Below are 24,730 nucleotides of genomic sequence, written 5' to 3' on the forward strand. Positions count from 1 at the left end.
AGGATACAAAATAATTGTGTAGAAGTCACAGGCATTCCTATTAACCAACAGACAAACAGAGAGCCAAATTAAGAGTAAATTCCCATTCACAACTGCTACAAAGAGAATAAAATACCAAGGAATACAACTAAGTATGTAAAGGACCTCTTCAAGGAGAACTACAAACCACTGCTCAACAAAATAACAGAGGACACAAACAGATGGAGAAATATTCCATGCTCAGGGTTAGGAAGAATCAGTATCATGAAAATGGCCATACTGCCCAAAGTAATTATAGATTCAATGCTATCCCCATCAAGCTACCAATGAACTTCTTCACAGAACTGAAAAAAAAAAGCACTTTATACTTCATATAGAATCACAAGAGATCCCACATAGCCAAGACAATTCTAAGCAGAAAGAACAAAGCCAGGAACATCACATTGCCAGACTTCAAACCATAACACAAGGCCATAGTAATCAAAACAGCACGGTACTGGTACCAAAACAGAGACATAGACCAATGGAACAGAACAGAGACCCCAGAAGAAACACCACACATCTACAACCATCTGATCTTTGACAAATCTGGCAAAACAACCAATGAGGAAAGGACTCCACGTTTAATAAATGGTGTCAGGAAAACTCGCTAGCAATATGCTGAAAGCAGAAACTGGACCCCTACCTGTCACCTTACACTAAAGTTAACTCTACATGGATCAAAGATTTAAACATAAAACTTAACACCATAAAAACTCTAGAAGAAAATGTAGGCAAAACCATACAGGACATAGGCATAGGCATGGACTTCCTAACTAAAACACCAAAAGCAATAGCAAATAGCAATAAAAGCCAAGATAGACAAATGTGATCTAATTAACCTCCACAGCTTCTGTACAGCAAAAGAAATCACCATTAGAGCAAATCAGCAACCAAGAGAATGGGAAAAAATGTTTGCGATCTACCCATCTGACAAAGGGCTAATATCCAGAATCTACAAGGAACTAAAATAGATAAACAAGAAAAAAACAAACAACCGCATGTAAAAGTGGGAAAAGAATATGAATAGACACTTCTCAAAAGAAGACATATATGAGGCCAACAAACATATGAAAAAATGCTCATCATCAGTGGTCATTTCAGAAATGCAAACTAAAACCACATTGAGATATCATCTCATGCCAGTTAGAATGGCGATCATCAAAAAAATCTAGAGACAACAGACGCTGGAGAGAATGTGGACAAATAGGAACACTCTTACACAGTTGGGGGAGTGTAAATTAGTTCAACCATTGTTGAAGGCAGTCTGGCGATTTCTCAAGGATCTAGAAATAGAAATTCCATTTTACCCAGCAATCCCATTATTGGGTATATACCTAAAGAACTATAAATTGTTCTACTATAAAGACACATGCACACATATGTTCATTGCAGTTCTGTGTACAATAGCAAAGACCTGGAACCAACCCAAATGCCCATCAATGATAGACTGGACAAAGAAAATGTGGTACATATACACCATGGAATAGTAAGCAGCCATAAAAAACGATGAGTTCGTGTCCTTCACAGGAACTTGGATGAATCTGGAAACCATCATTCTCAGGAAACTGACACAAGAACAGAAAGCCAAACACCACATGTTCTCACTCATAGGTGGGTGTGGAACAATGAGAACACGTGAACTCAGGGAGAAAAGCGTCACACACTGGGGGCAGTTGTGGGGGTTAGGAGAGGGACAGTGGGCGGTGGGGAGGGAGTGGAGGGTGCGGAAGGATAACATGAGGAGAAATGCCAGATACACTATGCACTTAAAGTAAAATTTAAAAAAATTCTTAAAAAATGATGAGAATAGAATCACCAGTTGGTTTCATTCTCCTTAAATATTTTCTCAATATCGGGTGAAAGTATTTGATAAATGAGTCTTTAAAACTATATTATTGTGCTGTGAGAACTTTGAGAGACTGTTGTCACAGTAATGAGGAATGTCACTATCCACAGTCATTTTTCCCTTATCCCACTAAAATTAAAACATATGAGGACATGGCTTGAAAGGATAGCAAACACTGGCATTTGTTTTTATTATCTCTCAAAATCTAAACAGAAAAGCTACTTCTCTTATCAATCAATCAAATATTATTAATAAAATATATTTGACTTAGTTGATGATATGGAATATCAATTTCAGTGTCCTAGCTGCTTTTCATTGCTGATGGGTTGAGTGTTCCCCTTAAATAACACATTTCTATTGGGTGATACTAATTATTGTAGATAATGTTTTTTAAATAAAATTATTACAGCCATTAGTTCTCTCTCTTCTCCTCCCCCCCACACTGGTCTCCTCCATTTTCTTCTGGCTCTGCTTCCTTTTCCCTTCTACCTTCTTTCTCGAATTCTTTTGCTTATCTATCATTCATTCATTTAATCTATATTTACTAGCACTTAAAGCTTCTTTAGAAGCTTCCATACTTCTGCCAAGATGGCAGAATAGGAACTGCTCTGGAGCACAGTTCCCAGTGAACGCAATGCAGAAGGCAAGTGACCTCGGCATTTCCAATCGAAGTACCAGGTTCACCTCAATAGAACTGCTTGAACAGTGAGCATAGCCTATGGGGGGCAAAGTGAGGCAGGGTGGAGCACTGACTCACCTGGGAAGTGCAACTGGCTGGAGGATGTCCCTCCTACCCAACAGAGGCCATTGGGGAACTTCTAAAGCCACTCCTGCACTTCAGTTCAGATACTGCACTTGTCCCATGGTCTTTATATCCCGCATCAGGAGATTTTAGCTGGGCCAACAAGCGCTGTGGCTGACCAGTATGAATCTAAGAGGCCACTTCAGCCAGTGACATGAGTTTTCAGCACAAATCTCAGTGGCCATTTTGGCTGGCACCTGGAACGCCTGCAAGACAGAGCCTCCCGCTCCCCAGAAAAAAAGGGGAGCTGAAGGCAGGGAGCCAAGTGACCTTGAGTGGCAGGTGTCCCAGAACAAAGACCAGCCAATTGAAGCACACTGGCATGACAGTTTTACAGTCAGCAGAACAGTTTGAGCTCAACCCGCGATGATGGAGCTCGGTGAGTGGAAGGGCATCCGTCAATGCCAAGGCAGTTCTAACCTTACCTGTGTAAACAAAAGCAAAGTTTACACAGCATCTGGACTGAGCCCACAGCAGCTCAGCAGTGCCTCTACAGGCAGATTGCGACTAGACTCCCTCCTTGCTGAGCAGGACACCTCTGACAAAAAGGCAGCAGCACATCAGAGACTTATAAATAAACCCTATCTTCCAGGGACAGAGCACCTGGGAAAGGGGTAGCTGTGACTTATGCTACAGCAGACTTAAACGTCCCTGCCCAGCAGCTTTCAATGGAGCAATGAAGCTCCCAGCACACTTGAGTTCAGATAAGGGAGAGACTGACTCCTCAAGTGGCTCACTGACCCCAATATATCCAAAAGGATACCTCATAGAGGAGAGCTCTGGCTGATATCTGGTGGGTACCCTTCCGGGATGAAGCTACCAGAGAAAGGAACAGGCAGCAATCCTCGCTATTCTGCAGCCCCACAGATGATTCCCAGGCAAACATAGTCTCCTGTGGACCTCAAGTAGTCCTATAGCAGAGAGGCCTGTTAGAAGAAAAACTAAAAAAAAAAAAAAAAAAAAAAAAAAAAAAACAGAAAGAGAGAGAAAGACGTAGCTTCAACATCAACAGAAAGAATATCCACTCAGAGATCCCATCCAAAAGTCACCAACTTCAAAGACCAAACTTAGAAAAGTCCACAAAGATTGGAAGAAAAAAATACACAAAAAATGAAATCGCCACAGACCAGAACGACTCTCCTCCTCCAAGGGATCACAACTCCTAACCAGCAAGGGAACAAAACTGGATGGAGAATGAATTTGATGAATTGACAGAAGCAGGCTTCAGAAGATGTGTAATAACAAACTTCTCTGAGATAAAGGAACATGTTCTAACCTAATGCAAAGAAGCTAAAAACCTTGAAAAAAGGTTAGATGAAATGCTAACTAGAATAATCAGCTTAGAGAAGAACATAAATGACTTCACGGAGCTGAAAAACACAGCACAAGAACATTGGGAGAAGTGCCTCATGTAGGTGATGAGGGGATGCAGGCAGCAAACCACCATGACATGTGCTTACCTATGCATCAATCCTGCAAGATCTGCACATGCACTTCAGAACTTAATTAAAAAAAAAAAAAAAAATTCCTGACCATGGGAAGGGAAATCAGAAAAAGTGAAGAGAAATAGATCACGATCCCCAAGGATTCTCCTTTACTTTCAGGGAAGCAACGGTGTACAATAATAAAAATGAGGATTATCTGTCCCCAACTAGGAGCCTTCCTCTCTGGAAGCTTTCCTGAGAGCCAATTTCAACATTGGGTACTAATTCCCTGAGTCTAATCTTATAAAGAAAGTCTTTCTAATCCTATGTTGGAAAGACATGGAAGAACAAGGGGCATAATTAATAAAATTTGAACTGGAATTTATTTCCTAATGAAGTTTTAAAAACAAACAATTTCAAGGTAACTAGAGCTTTGTTTTACTGAGCTCTTCTAAGTATTATAATATGTTACAAGATAGTGAGTCGTCAAATTAGAATGAATAATTTAGTTCCTCTGACTTAAGTGCTTCAGAATATAGGAGAATGAATACATTTAATATTTATAGTCTTCACCTCTGAGATATGTGTAATCTTTACAAATATGAGTAACATACTAAAAATATTATATAGAGAAATGTTACAGTACACAAATGCAAAATTAAAAGTGACATAGAAGATAAGTACTATGAATCCTTGCCTAAATATATATTTTCTTCAAATTAGAATACTGTTAAAGTGTGTTCTATAATCTCCTGTTAAATTGAAACATTTGATGACAATCCATGTATATGAACATCATCAGTTCATTGTGAAGAAAAAAAAAAAAATAAGAGAGAAAAGAAAACCAAAAACTGGCAAATGAAAAATCTTACAACTACTGGATCTATTCTGTGTATTTTTATGTGTCGTGGGTGATGTTTATAAATAAAAAAGCTCTCTAATTGGCTTTAAAATAATGAATGTTTAAATAAATTATTTTTTTCAGAAAAATTAAAACTCTAATACATTTTACTTCACATGACTTTAGTAATATTTGAGAAATAAAGACAGTTTTAAAGTTTATTGGTAAAATAAAGACATTAGCTCTAAATTAGGCAGGTCAGATATTAGGTTTGTAAAATGCTTTAAAGTAATAAACTGCTTTTTTTGACTTTTAAAATTTGTTCAACTTACCTGCTTTGGAGTCACTAGATTCTCGGTAAGGTCTGGGAACATGTGGAGTTAGCCATGCTCCCTGGCTATGCTTTAAAAAGTCAGACTTTACATGCACTTGTGTCTGGTGTCCTAGGCTTCATACTTAGTACAAAATTAAAATCACTTACCTGCCAGGTGTTTCACAAAAAAAAAAAAAAAAAAAAAAAAAAAAAAAAAAAAAAAAAAAAAAAAAATTGCTAAGAGCTAACATAGTAACATGTAAACTAATGAAAAACTTTTACATGGAAGCTTTGTGGAAAAAGTGAAATGTGCTTTCAGTAAAACATTATAAGGCATTAGAATGTAAATTTTTGCTTCATTCAGAAGGTTAAAAATTGTTTTGACTTAAATAGAATGAAGCTAAAGGTTTGAGCAAGTTGTGGAAGGTTTGTGAACTAGTCATCTTGTAAAAGAAACACCGTGTGAACACACTGGCTAAATTTAAAGGAGTATTGTTCAGTTTTTCCATAAATTGAACATTGGAATAAAAACACAACAGGGTTTTCTTAGAGCACTAATTTTGTTTAATACAAATTTGTAAAAGGTTATCAAAAGCTTATAAGAATTTCAACTTATAGTCAAACTGATGAAGACTGGATGAATTCATCTTTAAGGTTTTATTAAAAATTTGAGTTGACATTAATAGTACACTAATGCAAGAGAGAAATTTGGCTTTCTTTCTTGAATATGATTTTAACATAATATTAAAGAATAAAAAAGATTTCTGTCTCTCCTCAAACAAATTACAGGAAAAAGAAGGGAAAGACGCACATTGCTTGAAAAACTGAGTCTTCTATCAATGAGTAAAGGCTTTTGCCTTTAAACATTTTTTGAGTTACCATTTTGGCTAAATAAATGACTTACTGTGACCTGGCATTCCATTTTATATCAAATGTTTTAGGCCTTTAGTATATTTATATCAATATTAATATATTTGATACACTTCCCCAAATCCAATTTTATCTTCAAAATTAAGTCTTTTTGACTTCTTAATTTGGAATGCAAAAGAGGGCACTGAAAAATCGAAAAGAGAAATATATGGAATTACTTGACATATTTTTACATAAGGAGCACTGTCAAAATAAGAAATATTTTACCTTTTTCAGATTATATTGTAATCAATATTGATATATGTTTGAAAATTGTATGAAATTCCTAAAATTCCAATAGGTCAAAAGATATGCTATCAATTATATTGTTTCCATGATAAACTGTAGACCACAGAAATGTACAAATTTTCTTTTCAGTCATGTAACTATAAGTATTTAACAACGTTTTCACACTTAACTGCTTAATACTAACACAGTTTCTGAAAACTTCACAAGCACAAAATGTCCTAGAATATGGTGTCTTTTAGGAGGTTCCTGAAATAATGGAAAGTCAATGAAAAAGAGCTCTTGAATACAGATTTCTGGAAACTTTAGAATCACATCATTTCTCAAATAATCCCAAATACTTAAGGACTGTGTAAGATTTCCTGGAATTTTAATGAAAAGACTTATTTGTTTTTAAAACTCCTACCCAAATAGAAGAAAAATTAATTCAATACCAAGAAAACACTTTGTCAGACTGTCATTCTTAATCAGCTGTCATTCTAAATTGTTTATATATACAGTTTGAATGAACTCCATGATCTAAGTCAAGTTACCTATGACAACCCATCAGTAACAACTACTATGAACCTAAATTGGAGAAACAACTGATATTTAAATGGATATAAGTTCAAAGTTAAGCATGGACTCATGGAGAACCAAGACAGCTGCCTTGTCCTTCCTGGGTCCATACTTAAAGTTCCTCTTAAAGGAGAACTAGAAACCATTGCTCAAAGAAATAAGAGAGGTCACAAACAAATTTTTAAAATCCATGCTCATGGATACAAAGAATCAATATTATAAAAATGGCCACATAGTCAAATTAATTTACAGATTCAATGTTATTCCCATCAAGCTACCATTGTCTTTCTTAAGAGAATTGGCTAAAACTACCTTTAATTTCATATGGGATGAAAAAAGAGCCTGCATAGCCAAGCAAAAAGAATAACGCAGGAAACATCACACTACCAGACTTCAAACTACATTATCAGCTTACAGTAACCAAAACAGCATGGTACTGGAACCAAAACAGATATATGGACCAATGGAACAGAATAGAGGCCTCAAAAATAATGCCACACATCTACAACCATCTGATCTTTGACATACAAGACCAAATAAATAAATAAATAAATAAATAAATAAATAAATCGAAAATAAACCAATGGGGAATAGATTCCCTATTTAATAAATGGTGTTGGGAAAACTGGCTAGCCATTTGCAGAAAACTGAAACTGGACCCCTTAATTACACCTTACACAAAAATTAACACAAGATGGATTAAAGCCTAAAACAGAAGACCAGCATGTCAGATTTCCTGAATATCCTGCTATTACACCATCTCCTCTGAAGGGAGACAGAATTATTTTACTCATTTAAGAGATTGCATTAACTGAGAAAGAGGTATCTCTCTACTGTGCTACTATTATACACTGTATATCCTTCTCTCATGATATTCATCTTGCCTTCTTGTGATTGTTTATCTTTGAACTCTCGCATTAAATTCTTAGATCTTTGGGGAAAGGGAACAATTAGAAAAAATTTCCAGTACTGAGGACAGTAATCAAAGTCAACTGTGTTGTATTTGTATAGTAAATATTTCATAAATTCACAACTGAATGGAGAAAGGAAGAAGTAATAAAGACATAAATTACAAACTTTAAAAAAAAAAAAAAAAAAAAAAAAACAAAAAAAAAAAACAGAAGACCTAAAATTATAAAAACCCTAGAAAAAAACCCTAGGCAATACCATACAGAACATAGGCATGTGCAAAGACTTTATGACTAAAACACTAAAAGCAATGGCAACAAATGTCAAAATTGACAAATGAGATCTAATTAAACTAAAAAGCTTCTGCACAGAAAACTAAAATGAAACAAAACAGATCTATCATCAGAGTGAATGGGTAACCCACGGAATGGGAGAAAATGTTTGCAATCAATCCATCTGACAAAGGGCTAATATGCAGAATCTATAAAGAACTTAAGTTTACCAGAATAAAACCAACTCCATCAAAAGGTAGGTAAAGAATATAAACAGACACTCCTCTAAAGAAGACATTTATGAAGCCAACAAACACATAATGAAAAGCTCATCATCACTTGTCATTTCAGAAAAACAATTATTGGAAAAGTCAGAAAACAGCAGATGCTGGAGAGGATGTAGAGATATGGGAAATCTTTTCCACTGTTGGTGGGAGTGTAAATTAGTTCAACCATTGTGGAAGACAGTGTGGTGATTCCTCAACGATCTAGAAATAGAAATGCCATTGGACCCAGCAATCCCACTACTGGGTATATGCTCAAAGGATTATAAATCATTCTACAACAAAGACATATGCACACATATTTTCACTGCAGCATTGTTCACAAGAGCAAAAACTTGGAACCAACCCAAATGCCCATCAATAATAAACTGGATAAAGAAAGTGTCACACATATACACCAACAGCCATGAAAAAGAATGAGTTCATGTCCTTCTCAGGGACATGGATGAAGCTAGAAACCATCATTCTCAGCAAACTGACACAAGAACAGAAAACCAAACACCACATATTCTCACTCATAAGTGGGAGTTGAACAATGAGAGTACATGGACACAGGAGGGGAACATCACACTCCGGAGCCTGTCGGGGTTGGGCCTAAGGGAGAAATAGCATTAGGAGAAATACCTAAGGTAGATCATGGGTTGATGGGTGCAAGAAGCCCCCACGGTATGTGTATAACTATGTAACAAACATGCATGTTCTGCACATGTACCACAGAATTTAAAGCATAATAATAAGAAGAATAAGAAATCTACTTTTAATTATAAAGCTCTTAAAGAAAATCCTTTTGAATCTCTTACTACCACATCATAGCTGGGACAAACTGCTGATATTTTCAAAGTAACAAACATCAAACCAGAAAGAACTAGATTTAGGAACCAAACTCAGGTTGCTGTAGGGAACAGGGCAGAATGTTAGGATTGAAAGGTCACCACTGCTCCTTCAGTCTGGCCTTGGCTGGCAACCTTGGCTGACAAAAGATGGCCTAATGTGGACAGAAACTCTTAGGCTAAAAAAAAAAAAAAAAAAAAAGGAATTTCTGCTCACTAGAAAATACATACATGGCAGCTACAAAGTTTTAGCCAATTCAGATGACTTGCTTCCCAAAATTTGGAATATTCCCTTGGATTTGACCAAGTCAGAAAGATATGGTGATACTCGATGAAAGAAAAGTGAAATAACAAAAAAATCTAAAACATAAATAAAAAAAGTTAAGCAAAATTAAAAATGCACAATAAATATGATTACTGAGTGTTATAATATTAAGGAGAAATTAAAACCAAGTGGTTGGTAATCTTAACTTTTAGTCATTAAGGAAAAATTTTAAGACAAATCTCTAATTTAGCCACTTACCTGGAAATAAGGCTCAGGCTGATGACTGTTCTCTACCATCTTAGAAGTAGGAAAAAAAATCACACTCACCTTTCCTGTCAGAAGCAAGCTGAGACTCAAGAAAGGAAGTGCCTGCTCTCCACCATCATGGAAGCAGAAAAACCTGTCTTCCTCACCGGAAATGAGAAAAACTTCACAAAAGGAGCTGTAAAGCAAAATCAACCTTAGCTCTGAACCAAATTTTGGGAGATCTGGGACTCTCCAGGGGGCAGAAGCTCCCAAACCTCAGCAAATTATCTATCATATTGGTTTGAACAATAAGGATAGCCCAGGTTGGTATCAAGCAATAATAACATTTATCAAAGGTCAGGGCCACATTTGTAATGTTATCTCTCTCTCTCTCTCTCTCTCTCTCTCTCTCTCTCTCTCTCTCTCTTTTGAGGCCGAGTCTCTCTCTGTTGCCAGGCCTCAGACTGGAGTGCAGTTGCGAGATCTCAGCTCACTACAACCTCTGCCTCCTGGGTTTAAGCAATTCTCTGGCCTGAGCATCCCAGGTAGCTGGGACTACAGGCGCATGCCTCCACGCCCAGCTAATTTTTTTGTTTGTTTGTTTGTTTTGTTATTTTTAGTAGGGACGGAGTTTCACTATGTTGGCCAGGATTGTCTTGACTTCTTGACCTCAAGATCCATCCGCCTTGGCCTCCTGAAGTGCTGGGATTACAGGCTTGAGCCACCGTGCCAGGCCCATGTCCTTCTCTTTTTATCTTTATTCGTTTAGCCTGTTTTGTCAGAAACTAGGATTGCAACACCTGCTTTTTTCTGTTTCCCATTTGCTTGAAGGATTTTTCTCCATTCATTTTGAGCCTATGTGTAGGAGTTCATGTGAGATTGGTCTCTTAAAGACAGCATACTCAAATGAGTCTTGGCTCTTTATTCATCTTGCTGCCCTATGTCTTTCAGTTGGAGCATTTAGCCCAATTGGTTAGCACTGATATATATGGATTAGATCCTGACATCACGCTCCTAATTGATAATTTCACAGACTTGTGTATGTGGTTGGTTTTTTAGCATCACTGATCTGTGTAATTCAGTGCATTTTTGTAGTGGCTGGTGATGATCTTTTCTTTCCATATTAATTTCTACTTTTAGGAGCTCTTGTAAGGTAGATCATTGGATAATGAATTCCCTCAGCATTTGCTTGCCTGAAAATGATCTTATTTCTCCTTCACTTATGACAGTTTTGCTGGCCTTGAAATTCTGGGTTGAATTTTTTTCTTTAAAAGTTGAATTATCTCTTCTGGCTTGTAGGGTTTCAGCTGAGCAGTCCACTGTTAGTCTGAAGGGATTCCTTTTGTAGGTGACCTTGTCTTTCTCCCTAGCTGCCTTTGACAACTTTTATTTCATTTTGACCTCGGAGAACCTGATGATTATGTGTCTTAGGGGTGTTCTTCCCGTGGCATATCTGAGGTTCTCCAGATTTCCTGAATTTGAATGTTGTTCTGTCGTGCTAGGTTTGGGAAATTCTCATGAATGATATTCTGAGATATGTTTTCCAATTTGGTTCCATTTTTGTCATCTCTTTCAGGTACATTAATAAGGCATACATTTTGCCTTTTTACATAATCCTTTATTTCTCAAATATTTTGTTCATTTCTTTTCATTCTTTTCCCACATTCTTGCCTCTTTTCTTTCAGAAAGCCAGTTTTCAAGCTCTGAGACTCTTACCTTTGCTTGGTCTATTCTACTAGGTGGTCTTGCACATGAGATGGTGCTGGTCTGACCTCAGCACTCCTTAGTCTGCTTGCCTCTCCCAGGACCCCAGCCTGGCTACACCTGCTTACAGGGCACCCTTGGGTGCCCACACACATTACAATAATTTGTATAATGCAATCACACACAATTACCATGTGGCTGCATTATAAAAATTCATGTAGTGTGCTTTTCAGCTCTATCACATCAGTTTATTCTTTTTTAAAAAAATGTACTTCAGGTTATAGGTATATGCAGATCATGCAGAATTGTTGCATAGGTACACTCACGGCAACGTGGTATCCTGCCTCCATCCCGTCACCTACATCTGGCATTTCTCTTCATGTAATCCTTCCCTGACCTCCCCACCCCTTGGTGTCCCCCTGTTGGCCACCCCCAAAAAGACCCCAGTGTGTGATGCTCCCCTCCCTGTGTCCATATATTCTCATTATTCATCACCCGCCTATGAGTGAGAACATGCAGTGTTTGATTTTCTGTTCTTCTGTCAGTTTGCTAAGGATGATGGTTTCCAGATTCATCCATGTCCCTACAAAAGACACAAACTCATCGTTTTTTGTGGCTGCATAGTATTCCATGGTGTATGTATGTCACATTTTCCTTTTCCAGTCTATTGTCGCTGGACATTTGGGTTGTTTTCAGGTCTTTGCCATTGTAAACAGTGCCACTGTGAACATATGTGTGCATGTGTCTTTATAATAGAATGATTTATAATCCTTTGGGTATATACGCAGTAATGGGATTGCTGGGTCAAATGGAATTACTATGTCCAGGCCCTTGAGCAAGTGTTACACTGCCTTCCACAATGGTTCAACTAGTTTACACTCCTAGCAACAGTGTAAAAGTGTTCCTATTTCTCCACATGCTCTCTGGTATCTGTTGTCTCCAGATTTTTTAATGGTCACCATTCTAACTGGCATGAGGTGATATCTCAATGTGGTTTTGATTTCTCTAATAACAGTGATGATGAGTATTTTTTCATATGTTTCTTGGCCTCATATATATCTTCTTTTCAAAAGTGTCTGTTCATATCATTTCCCTAATTTGAATGGGTTTGCTTGCTTTTTTTCTTGCAAATCTGTTTTACTTCTTTGTAGATTCTGGATATCAGCCATTGGTCAGATGGGTAGATTGCAAAAATTGTTTCCCATCCTGTTGGTTGGCGGTTCACTCTAATGATTGTTTCTTTTGCTGTACAGAAGCTCTGGAGTTTAATAAGGTCCCATTTGTCTATTTTCGTTTTTGTTGCCAATACTTTCGGTGTTTTAGTCATGAAGTACTTGCCTATACGTATGTCCTGAATGGCTTTGCCTGGGTTTTTTCTCTAGATTTTTTATGGCATTAGGTCTTATGTCTAGGTCTTTAATCCATCTGGAGGTAATTCTACTGTAAGGTGTCAGGAAGAGGTCCAGTCTCTGCTTTCTTCACACTGGTAGCCAGTTTTCCCAACGCCAATTATTTAACAGGAAATCCTTTCCCCATTGCTTGTGTTTGTCAGGTTTGTCAAAGATGAGATGGTTGTAGATGTGTGGCATTGCCACCAGGACCTCTGTTCTGTTCCATTGGTCTATGTCTCTGTTTTGGTACCAGTACCATGCTGTTTTGATTACTGTAGCCTTGTAGCATAGTTTGAAATCAGGTAGCATGATTCCTCTTGCTTTGTTCTTTTTGCTTAGCATTGTCTTGGCTATGCAGAGTCTCTTTTGCTTCCATATGAAGTTTAAGGTGGGTTTTTCCAGTTCTGTGAATAAGTTCATTGGTAGCTTGATGGGGACAGCAGTGAATATATAAATTACTTTGGGCAGTATGGCCATTTTCACAATATTGATTCTTCCTAAAAATATGAAATGCTTCATGAATTTGCATGTCATCCTTAAGCAGGAGCCATGCTAATCTTGCCTGTATCATTCCCATTTTAATATATGTGCTGCCATAGCAAGCACTGGTAAGGTTCTTTATACCAGCTCTATTGCCTGTTAGCTCCTGCGATGTTTCACAATGACTTTTGGCTTCCTTGCATTGGATGATGACATATTTCTTTCACTCAGTGAACTTTGTTTCTGCCCACATTCTGAATTCTACTTGTATCATTAAAGACATGTCAGCCTCTGATCAGTTCTGAAAACTTGAACAGGCTGAACAGTTGATGTAATCATCTGGAGGAAAGAAGGCATGCTGACTTTTTGAGTTTCAGTGTTCTTGCACTGATTCTTCCTCATCTCTATGATCTTATTCACCTTCAACCTTAGAGGTTGCTGACCTTTGCACAGGATATTTTTCTTTTATGATATTTGATGATCTTTTTGGTTTGATTGTGGTGTAAGGCAGATGCAGTCAGATGGCTTTGGTTTTGGAGGATTTTAGGGGGCCAATATTCATCTCCCAATTCCTAGACTGTGTTCTTTAACTCTGGGAAATTTATATTGGGTTTCAACTTTGTTCTCTGGCTCCTCAAAGTTTGGATTCTACTGCACTGAAAGCTGCAAAGTGTGGCATCTGTGGCAGAGTGCTAGCAGATGCAGAAGTGCCTGCCTCCCTGTTGGCATTCACCCAATGGTGGAAGTGGTGGAGGCAAGACCACTTTGTGGGAGCCAGGGGACCCCTGCTGTGTGTGCTGTTGCACTGGAGGTGCAGGCTGGGGTGCTGGCCTGTGCAGGTTTGGGTGCCTTCTCTGTGACCCCCTAAGCAGCAGCAGTCACTCAACGCATATTAGGGTCTCTTTTTTGTGCACAACATTAGCACAAGGGCAAGTTGTTGGCAGAGTTGGTTCTATTGGTTCTGTGCCTACCATCGCTATCTCTTCAATGGGAGTTCAGGTGGGTTGAAGTGTGTGCTACAGTCCCATGTGCTGGTAGGGCAAGTACAGCAAAATCCACTCATGTAAACACACAGCAGCAAAGCGATGTAGGAAGTTTGTGTATAAAGAGCTGTAGTATGGAAAGGCAATGTAGAGGTTGGTGCATGCCTGAAGGGTCCACGTTGCTGCATCTCTTCACTGCTCAGGCATGGTCCACTGGCACAGAAACAAAGGTGTGGGCAGCTGAGAGTGCCCTGTAGGCAGGTGTGGCCAGGCTGGGGCCCTGGGAGAGGCAAGCAGACTAAGGAGTGCTGAGGTCAGACCAGCTTCATCTCATGTGATAGAATGCCCAGCAGAGATCAGGTCTCAGAGAACTCTCTGAAAAGTGAGGCCCCAGCACAGCACAGCTGCTCTACAAAAACGTGGCCAGACTTCTTTTTTAAGCAAGTCTCCTTTTATTAAGAGGGAAATTCGCACACCTTATCTCTGCTGGGCAATCTTCACATGAGATGTGGCTGATCTGACCTCCACACTCCTAAAGTGCTAGGATAAAGTGTCTCATAAGACCAAGTAGAGCCTAGAGAGATAGCTGTGCCTGCCCTCTGAGCTTCACATCAGCTGGCTTCCTGCTCCATCACTTTGCTTGTCTCCTGGGGGCTCTACCCCAGAGAGATGTGAGTTAGCCATCACTTAGTGTAATTAGCCCAGGATGGCGGGTCTGTGCTGTGGGCCCAAGCCAGGGTTCCCTGTCTGGTGATAAGCCATGGGGGGTATGTGGTATCCACAAGAGATGGACTGCCTTGTTCCTTGGGTCAACTGCAGCTTGTTAGAGTTATCAATATGGCACTTAGGGTCTTTGCTTTCTTGATATTCTGAAGGTAACAAGGGCAGATCCACTGCAGAGGCAGTGGCAGAGAGGATTTCAGTCGATCTGTGAAGCTCTGTCCAAGGAATTGCCAAGTTGCTACTGGCTTGATGGCTTCAGTGGGGCCTGGATAAAGATCCAAGCTGGGAGGACCTGCTCATCGAGGAGATATGGAAACCAGCACCCACGTAACGGTTCAGCCACTTTCCTATAAGGCTGCTGTGGTATACTGGGGGTCCACTCCAGTCCCTAATTGCCTCATATCTTCCAGTGCCTCAAGGTATCACTAGCGAAGCCTGCAAAAAGGCAGAGATAATAGCCTGCCTCTTCCTCTGGGACCTCTGTACCACTGAGGTACAATCCTGTTGCCAATCTGGACACAACTATGGGAGGTGGCTGGAGACAAGTTCAGAAGTCTTGTCTAGTCAGGAGGAACAAGAACAGAGACTTGCTTTAAAAAAAGTCTGGCCATGTTTCTGTAGAGCAGCTGTGCTGTGCTGGGGGTTCACTTCAGCCCCTGGTTGCCTCGGACACTCTGAAGTCCCAAGGTTGAAATGGCTGAGTCGCCTAAACAGCAAAGATGACAGTCTGGTCTTCCCCTTGGAAGCTCTGACTCAGGGAGGCCTGAATCATCTGTCAGCCAGAGAACAGCAGTGAAGGCAGCCAGAAACCCTGTTGAATGGCTTTACCCAGTGATTAGAAATGTGTTTGGGGACTGACTTAAACAAGGGTCTGGCCATGTTTTTGGGAGGTGGCTCTGCTGTGCTGAGCTACCACTTACACCCCTGGTCAGCTTGGGTTCTACAAAGCCCTCAGGCCAGAACCTAGTCATCCAAACAGCAAAGTTGGTGGCCCGCCCCTCTCTGTGGGAGCTCTGTCTAAGGAATGTTTCAAATCTCCATTGACCAGAGAACACCTGTGAGGGTAGCAGTAAGCCCCAGGTGGGAGGTCCTGTTCAGTAAGAAGGAACAGGATCAGGAGCCTGCTTTCAGAAGCAGTCTGGCCATGATTTGGTAAAGCAGCTGTGCTGTGCTGTGGGAACTCTTCTGCCCCTGGTGGGTTTGTACTCTCCAATGCCCTTAGCTGGAATAATTAAGTTCCTCCAACAGGAAAGATGACAGCCTGCCCTGTCTTTTCTCTCACAGTTTATCTTGTGTGATGGAGCTGAAATTTTAGGCTGTTAATTTTTACAATAAGCATTACAGTTGTTCAGAAAGAATCTTGCTGTTCTCTTTCAGTTTAGATGTATGAGAATTCATTGTCTCCTGTAAATAAACCTGTTCAGGTTTTGTTCTCTGAAAAGAAGTCTTTTTCTGCTATCTGGCTTTGGTCACATTCATGTAGACCAGTAGCCAGTCTAAAATGACATGATTGAATTTCCATTTCCAGTGTTTCCTAGTTGTGTCTTACATTCTCCAATTCAGAACTGACCATTTTATTCTTCGTTGTCAAAATGCTAAGCTGTCCACTGTCCTTAAAATACCATCTTTGTTCATTCTTCTTTATCCAGTTTTATAGGTTTTAGAATATTAGCATTTTTTCCTTTCACACTTTCAATGTCCTCCAAAAATTTCTTTGCCCTTAGTGGGTTCTCCTGTTTTATTGTGTCTAGTTCCAGTCTAAGCATGGCAATTTTCCCCCACAACATGCTAATTTCATGCAAGAGATCTTTTTTTTCTTATGGCTAAGAGAACTCTAAGTCAACAAAAGAACACTTTAGTTAGCATACAATAGAATAACATATCATAATTTCCTCTGAATTTAAACCATAACATGTTTATTTGTATAATGAAAGAATTCCCATGGTTAATATGTAACTGAAAAAAAGTTGGACAAAACTTGAAACCAGTGTAAATTCAAGAAAGTTTCAATATTGATTTAAATACCATGAAAAATAAATCACTAGAGGATTTTAAAGAATTTCGGAGTTGGAAAAGCCTTTCTCTGAATTACAAAATAGCCATAGGCATAAAATATAAGATTAATACGTTTGACTACGTTTTAAAAATTGGATTTACACTCTAATATCTATTCTATAAACCACACCATTGTAAGAACCTTAGGTATGCATACATTTGGAAAGAAGCAATTCCTCAAAGTTTTTAAGTCTCTTTTTCTGAAGAGAGCTTTATCAATATATGACTTTTCTAATACTGTTATAGTCAGTTATAAGAATTACATTTATTCATAACTGTTAAATCTAAGTATTGTATCCTTCTATATTTACACATCTGCATCTAAGCATTGTGCTTCTACATACAACTCTGAACTCATTTACGATCAGGATTCTTAGAGAAATAAGAAAATCTATGTGGCTGGGTACTGTGGCTCACACATGTAATCCCAGCACAGTGTAATGTTCAGTGTTGTATGTAGCACTAAACTTCTACATGTGGCCGTGTGCAGTGGCTCACACCTATAATCCCAGCTCCTGAAGCAGGTGGATTACGAGGAAAGAAGTTCAAGACAAGTGTGGCCAACATAGGGAAACCTCATCTCTACTAAAAATTTAAAAATTAGCCAAGTATAGTGCTGTGCACCTGTAATCCCAGCTACTCAAAAGGTTTAGGTAGGAGAAACACGTGAACCAGGAGGTCGAGGTTGCCACCGATTCAACTGAAAGGGAGGGGGCTGAGACAGGAAACTAGACGATCTGGCTTGATGGGTACCACCCCCACAAGACAAGAAATCTGAAACACTCTGTATTAGGAGTTTCACCATAAGTGCAGCTTGACCCGGGATGGTCCAGCTCAGTGGGGGGAAGGGCGTCCCCCACTACTAAGGCAGTCTGCCACTACCAATGCAGTTCATGCAGTAGATGGGCAGAGCCTGTGGCAGCTCAGCATTACCTCTGCTAACAGACTGTGACTAGACTACTCTGTGCTGGACCGGGCATCTATGAAAAAATGCAGCAGCATGACAGGAACTTATAAATAAAGCTGACCTTTCTAGGACAGAGCACCTGGGAAAACAGGAGGTTATGAGTTCAGCTGCAGTAGACTTAAATGTATCAGCCCAGCACCTCTGCAAAAAACAACAGAACTCCCAGCACAGCACGTAAGCTCTTATAAGGGACAGACTGTCTCCTCAAGCAACTCTCTGAGCCCCATATACCCAAAAAGACACCTCATAAAGGAAAGCTCAGGCCAACATCTGGTGGGTACCCTTCTGGGATGAGGACAGTAGAGGGAGAAACCAGCAGCAACCCTGGCTGTTCTGCAGCCCCTGCAGGCGATCCCGAGGTGAGTGAGATCTGGAGTGGATCCCCAGTGGTTCTGTAGCAGAGGGGCCTGACTGTTAGAAGGAAAACTAAGAAGCAGAAATAAATAGCTTCAACATCAACAAAAAGGATGTCCACTTAGAGACCCCACCTGAAAGTCACCAACTACAAAGACCACAGGTAGATAAAGCCACTAAGAGGGGAAGAAACCAGCATAAAAAAGAAGAAAACACTAAAAACCAGAAGGCCTCTCCTCCTTCAAGGGATTATAACTCCTCACCAGCTAGGGATCAAAGATAGCTGGAGAATGAATCTGATGAACTGACAGGAACAGGTTTCAGAAAGTGGGTAAAAACAAACTTCTCAGAGCTAAAAGAACATGTGCTGACCCAATGCAAAAAAATTAAGAACTTAGATGAAAGGTTAGATGAGATGCTGACTAGAATAAACAGCTTAGAGAAGAATAGAAATGACTTGATGGAGCTGAAAAACAGCACAACAACTTCATGAAGCATCAAGTCTTAATAGCTGAATGGACCAAGCAGAAGAAAGAATATAAGATATTGAAGATCAACGCAATGAAATAAAATGAGAAGGCAAGAATAGGGTGAAAAGAAATGAACAAAGCCTCCAAGAAATATGGAATTCTGTGAAAAGACGTAATCTACGTTTGATAAGCATACGTGAATGTGACAGAGAGAATGAATGCAAGTTGGAAAACACTCTTCAGGATATTATCCAGGAGAACTTCCCCAACCTAGTGAGGCAGGCCACCATTGAAGTCCAGAAAGTACAGAGAACACCACAAAGATATACCTAAAGAAGAGCAACCTCAAGGCACATAATCATCAGATTCACCAGTGTTAAAATGAAGGAAAAAATGCTAAGGGCAACAAGAGACAAAGGGAAGCCCACCAGACTCACAGCAGATCTCTCCACACAAACTCTACAAGTGAGAAGAGAGTGGGGGCCAATAGTCAGCATCCTTAGAGAAAAGAACTGTCAACCTAGAATATGATATCCAGCCAAATTAAGCTTCACATTCGAAGGAGAAAGAAAATCCTTTATGAACAAGCAACTACTGAGAGATTTTCTCACCACCAGGCCTGCCTTACAAGAGCTCCTGTAAGAAGCACTAATCAAGGAAAGGAACAATCAGTAACAGCCACTCCAAAAATGTACCAAATGGTAAAGACCATAGACACAATGAAGAAAATTTGTCAACTAAAGGACAAAACAGGCAGCTAGCATCAAAATGGCAGTATCAAATTCACACATAACAGTATTAAACTTAAATGTAAATGGACTAAATGCCCCTATCAAAAACACAGACTGCCAAATTGGATAAAAAGTCAAAAGCGGCCCTGTGTGGTGGCTCAAGCCTGCAATCCCAGCACTTTGGGATGCCAAGGTGGGTGGATCACGAGGTCAAGAGATCGAGACCATCCTGGTCAACATGGTGAAACCCCGTCTCTGCTAAAAATACAAACAATTAGCTGGGCATGGTGGCGCGCGCCTGTAATCCCAGCTACTCAGGAGGCTAAGGCAGGAGAATTGCCTGAACTCAGGAGGTGGAGGTTGCGGTGAGCCGAGATCGCGCCATTGCACTCCAGCCTGGGTAACAAGAGTAAGACTCCATCTCAAAAAAAAAAAAAAAAAATCAAAACCCATCTGTGTGTTGTATTTGGGAAGCCCATCTCATGTGCAAGGACATGTGTAGGCTAAAAATGAAGGGATGGAGGAAGACATATCAAGTAAATGGAGAGGAAAAAAAAAAAAAGCAGGAGCTGCAATCCTAGTCTCTGATAAAATGGACTTTAAACCAACAAAGATCAAAAGACACAAAGAAGGGCATTACATAATGGTAAAAGGATCAATGCAACAAGAAGACCTAATGATCCTAAACATATACACACACAATACAGGAACACCCGGGTAGCACCCAGGTACATAAAACAAGTTCTTAATGACCTACAAAGAGACTTAGACTCCCACACAGTAATAGTGGGAGACTTTAACACTCCATTGTTAATATCAGACATATCAACGAGACAGAAAATTAACAAGGATGTCCAGGACTTGAACTCAGATCTGGACCAAGCAGACCTAATGGACATCTACAGAAATATCCACCCCAAATCCACAGAATATACGTTCTGCTCAGAAGCTGGTTTTTTGAAAGGATCAACAAAATAGACTCCTAGCAGAGTTAATTAAATACAAAAGGGAAAAGAATCATATAGATGCAATAAAAACTGACAAAGGGGATATCACCACTAATTCTACAGAAATTCAAACTACAATCAGAGATTACTACAAATACTTCTATACACATAAACCAGTAAACCTGGAAAAAAAGGATAAATTCCTGGACACTTACACCTCCCAAGCCTAAACCAGGAACAAGTTGAAACCTTGAACAGACCAATAACAAGGGCTGAAGTTGAGGCAGCAATTAATAGCCTACCAACCAAAAACAGTACAGGCCCAGAGGTGTTCACAGCTGAATTCTACCAGACATACAAAGAGGAGCTAGGACCATTCATTCTGAAACTAACCCAAACAATATACAAAGAAGGAATCCTTCCTCAATCATTTTATGAGACCATCATCATCCTGATACAAAAACCCGGCAGAGACTCAAAACAAAACAAAAAAAATGGTCAGGCCAATCTCCGTGATGAACACAGATGCTAAAATCTTCAATAACATACTGTCAAACGGATTGCAGCAGCACATCAAAAAGCTTCTCCATCATGATCAAGTAGGCTTCACTCTGGGGCTGCAAGGCTGGTTCAACATATGCAAGTCTATAAATGTAAACCACCACATAAACAGAACCAAAGACAAAAAACACATAATTTTCTCAATAGATGCACAGAAGGCCTTTGACAAAATTCAACAGCTCTTCATGTTTAAAACAAAACAAAACAAAACTCTCAATAAACTAGGTATTGATAGAATGTATCACAAAATGATAAAAGCTATATATGACAAACCTACAGCCAATATCATACTGAATGGGCAAAAGCTGGAAGAATTCCCTTTGAAATCAGGCACTAGACAAGGATGCCCTCTCTTACCACTCTTATTCAGCATAGTATTGGAAGTTCTAGTCAAAGAAATCAACCAAGAAAAAGAAATGAAGTGTAATCAATTAGGAAAGAAAGAAGTCAAACTGTCTCTATTTGTAGATGACATGATTGTATATCTAAAAGTCCCCATCGTCTCTGCCCAAAATCTTCTCAAACTGATAAGCAACTTCCACAAAATCTCAGAATACAAAATAATATGCAGAAATCACAAGCATTCGTATATACCAATCACAGGCAAACAGAGAGCCAAATCAAGAAGGAACTCCCATTCACAATTACTACAAAGAGAATAAAATACCTAGGAATATAACTAATAAAGGATGTAAAGGACCTCTTCAAGGAGAACAACAAACGAAATAAGAGAGGAGACAAACAGATGGAGAAACATTCCATGCTCATGGTTAGGAAGAATCAATAGGTCAAAATGGTCATACTGCCCAAAGTAATCTATAGATTCACTGCTATCCCCATCAAGCTTCCAATGACCTTCTTCACATAACTGGAAAAAACCACTTTAAACTTTATATGGAATCACAAGAGACCCCACATAGCTAAAACAATCCTGAGAAAAAAGAACAAAGCTGGAGGCATCACACTGCCAGACTTCAAACTATATAGAGGCTACAGTAATCAAAACAGCATGCCACTGGTACCAAAACAGAGACATAAACCAATGGAACAGAACAAAGACCCCGGAACACACATCTAAAGCACCACACATCTAGAACCATCCGGTCTTTGACAAACCTGGCAAAAACAACAACGGGGAAAGGACTCCATGTTTAATAAGTGGTGTTGGGAAAACTGGCTAGCAATGTGCAGAAAGCAGAAACTGGACCCCTATTTGTCACCTTACACTAAAACTAACTCAAGAAGGATCAAAGATTTAAACATAAAACCTCACATGATAAAAACACTAGAAGAAAACAGGCAAAACCATCCTGGACATAGGCATAGGCAAGGATTTCATGACTAAAACACCAAAAGCAATGGCAATAAAATCCAGGATAGACAAATGGGATCTTATTAAACTCCAGAGCTTCTGTACAGCAGAAGAAACCAGCATTGCATGCATCAGCAATCAAGAGAATGGGAAAAAATGTTTGCAATCTACCCATCTGACAAAGGGCTAATATCCAGAATCAACAAAGACCCAAAACAGATATACAAGAAAAAAACAACCCCATTCAAAGTGGGAGAAGGATATGAACAGACACTTTTCAAAAGAGGACATATTTGAGGCCAACAAACATATGAAAAAATGCTCATCATCACTGGTCATTAGAGAAATGCAAATCAAAACCACACTGAGATATCATCTCATGCCAGTTAGAATGTTGATCTTTAAAAAATCGGAGACAACAGATGCTGGAAACGATGTGGAGAAATAGGAATACTCTTACACAGTTGGTGGGAGTGTAAAATAATTCAGCCATTGTGGAAGACAGTGTGGAAATTTCTCAAGGATCTAGGAATAGAAATTCCATTTGACCAAGCAATCCCACTATTGGGTATATACCCAAAGAACTATAAATTGTTCTACTATAAAGACACATGCACACATATGTTGATAGCAGCCTGTGTACAATAGCAAAGACCTGGAACCAACCCAAATGCCCATCAATGATAGACTGGACAGCTGGGCGCGGTGGCTCAAGCCTGTAATCCCAGCACTTTGGGAGGCCGAGGCGGGTGGATCGCGAGGTCAAGAGATCGAGACCATCCTGGTCAACACGGTGAAACCCCGTCTCTACTAAAAATACAAAAAATTAGCTGGGCATGGTTGTGCCTGCCTGTAATCCCAGCTACTCTGGAGGCTGAGACAGGAGAATTGCCTGAACCCAGGAGGCGGAGGTTGCGGTGAGCCGAGATCGCGCCACTGCACTCTAGCCTGGGTAACAAGAGCGAAACTCCGTCTCAAAAAAAAAAAAAAAAATGATAGACTGGACAAAGAAAATATGGTACATATACACCATGGAATACTACACACTCATAAAAAATGATGAGTTCGTGTCCTTTGTAGAGACTTGGATGAATCTGGAAACCAACATCTCAACAAACTGACACAAGAACACAAAGGCAAACACCGTATGTTCTCACTCATAGGTGGGTGTTGAACAACAAGAACACATGGACTCAGGGAGAGGAACATCACACACTGGGGGCAGTTGGGAGGGGTAGGGGAGAGACAGTGGAGGGGGGAAGGTGGGAAGGGCTAACATGGGAAGAAACGCCAGATATAATATGCACCTAAAATAAAATAAAGAATAAAAAAAAATAGAAAAAGTCACGAGGGGCCGGGCACGGTGGCTAGTGGCTGAAATCCCAACACTTTGTGAGACCAAGGCAGGCAGATCACCTGAATTCAGGAGGTTGATACCAGCCTGGCCAACATGGGGAAACCCTGTCCCTACTAAAAATACAAAAATTAGCTTGGCATGCTGGCATGCACCTGTAATCCCAGCTACTCAGAAGGCTGGGGCAGAAGAATCACTTGAACCCAGGAGGCGGAGGTTGTAATGAGCCAAGACTGCACCACTGAACTCCAGCCTAGGTGACAGAGCAAGACTCCATTTCAAAAAAAAGAAAAAAAAGTAACGAGAAAAGATTGAGGACTGAGCCCTAGGAAACAACAATGTGCAAAAGGAGAAAGTTGAGAAGCAAGTAAACAGACCATGACAAAAGGACTAGAAAGGCAGGAGACCTGAGGGAGTGAGGTCCTTCAGCGGGCTAATTGAAGATGCTATTAGGGAGGAGATGCCCTCCATTTGGTTTAATATTGCTGCCAGATTACATAAAATGAGGTGTCAGAAAAAATCCCTAGATTTATTACAGAGAAACGTTAAGTGATAACCTTGAGAACAATAACCTTGAGGAGCATTGAATTTGAAGACTTACTGGCATGAGATCAAGACTGAATGGAAAGAAAATCTGAGTTCATGAGTGTAGATAGTTCTTTGAAAGAGATCATAATTGGGAGTCAGTCATGGAAATGTGATAGGCAAGAAACAGTAGTTTTCAAATTTTATATAGCAATGATATATTTTAAAGGTTATAAAAATTATACACTTATAGTGTTAAAAAATCCTAGACTGAGGTATTAAATTCTTAAAATTATAGAACTAAAAGACCCCTTGAACATTTCTAAATTACAAAAGCTGGTTATCATATTCATGCTTACACATAAAGACCAAGGAATACTAAAAGTTTCAAAGAGAGTATTTCTTGC

At 39.6% G+C, this 24,730-nt stretch overlaps 1 protein-coding gene, 1 long non-coding RNA gene and 1 other non-coding gene across 4 annotated transcripts in view; all 3 read right to left on the minus strand.

Annotated features, from left to right (window-relative positions):
• LOC141581980 (uncharacterized) overlaps positions 1 to 24,730 on the minus strand; it is a 1,111,619-nt gene that overhangs the window by 124,564 nt on the left and 962,325 nt on the right. The window lies entirely within an intron of this gene.
• Positions 1 to 24,730, minus strand: part of LOC141582063 (uncharacterized) — a 92,514-nt gene that overhangs the window by 48,432 nt on the left and 19,352 nt on the right. The gene's annotated exons all lie outside the window — the stretch shown is intronic.
• On the minus strand, positions 13,361 to 13,467 carry LOC141582079 (U6 spliceosomal RNA). Its single transcript, XR_012514910.1, has one exon. It is a non-coding gene; the product is annotated as a U6 spliceosomal RNA (small nuclear RNA).

The sequence above is a fragment of the Saimiri boliviensis genome, chromosome 18, assembly GCF_048565385.1.
Source record: "Saimiri boliviensis isolate mSaiBol1 chromosome 18, mSaiBol1.pri, whole genome shotgun sequence".
Taxonomy (NCBI): domain Eukaryota; kingdom Metazoa; phylum Chordata; class Mammalia; order Primates; family Cebidae; genus Saimiri; species Saimiri boliviensis.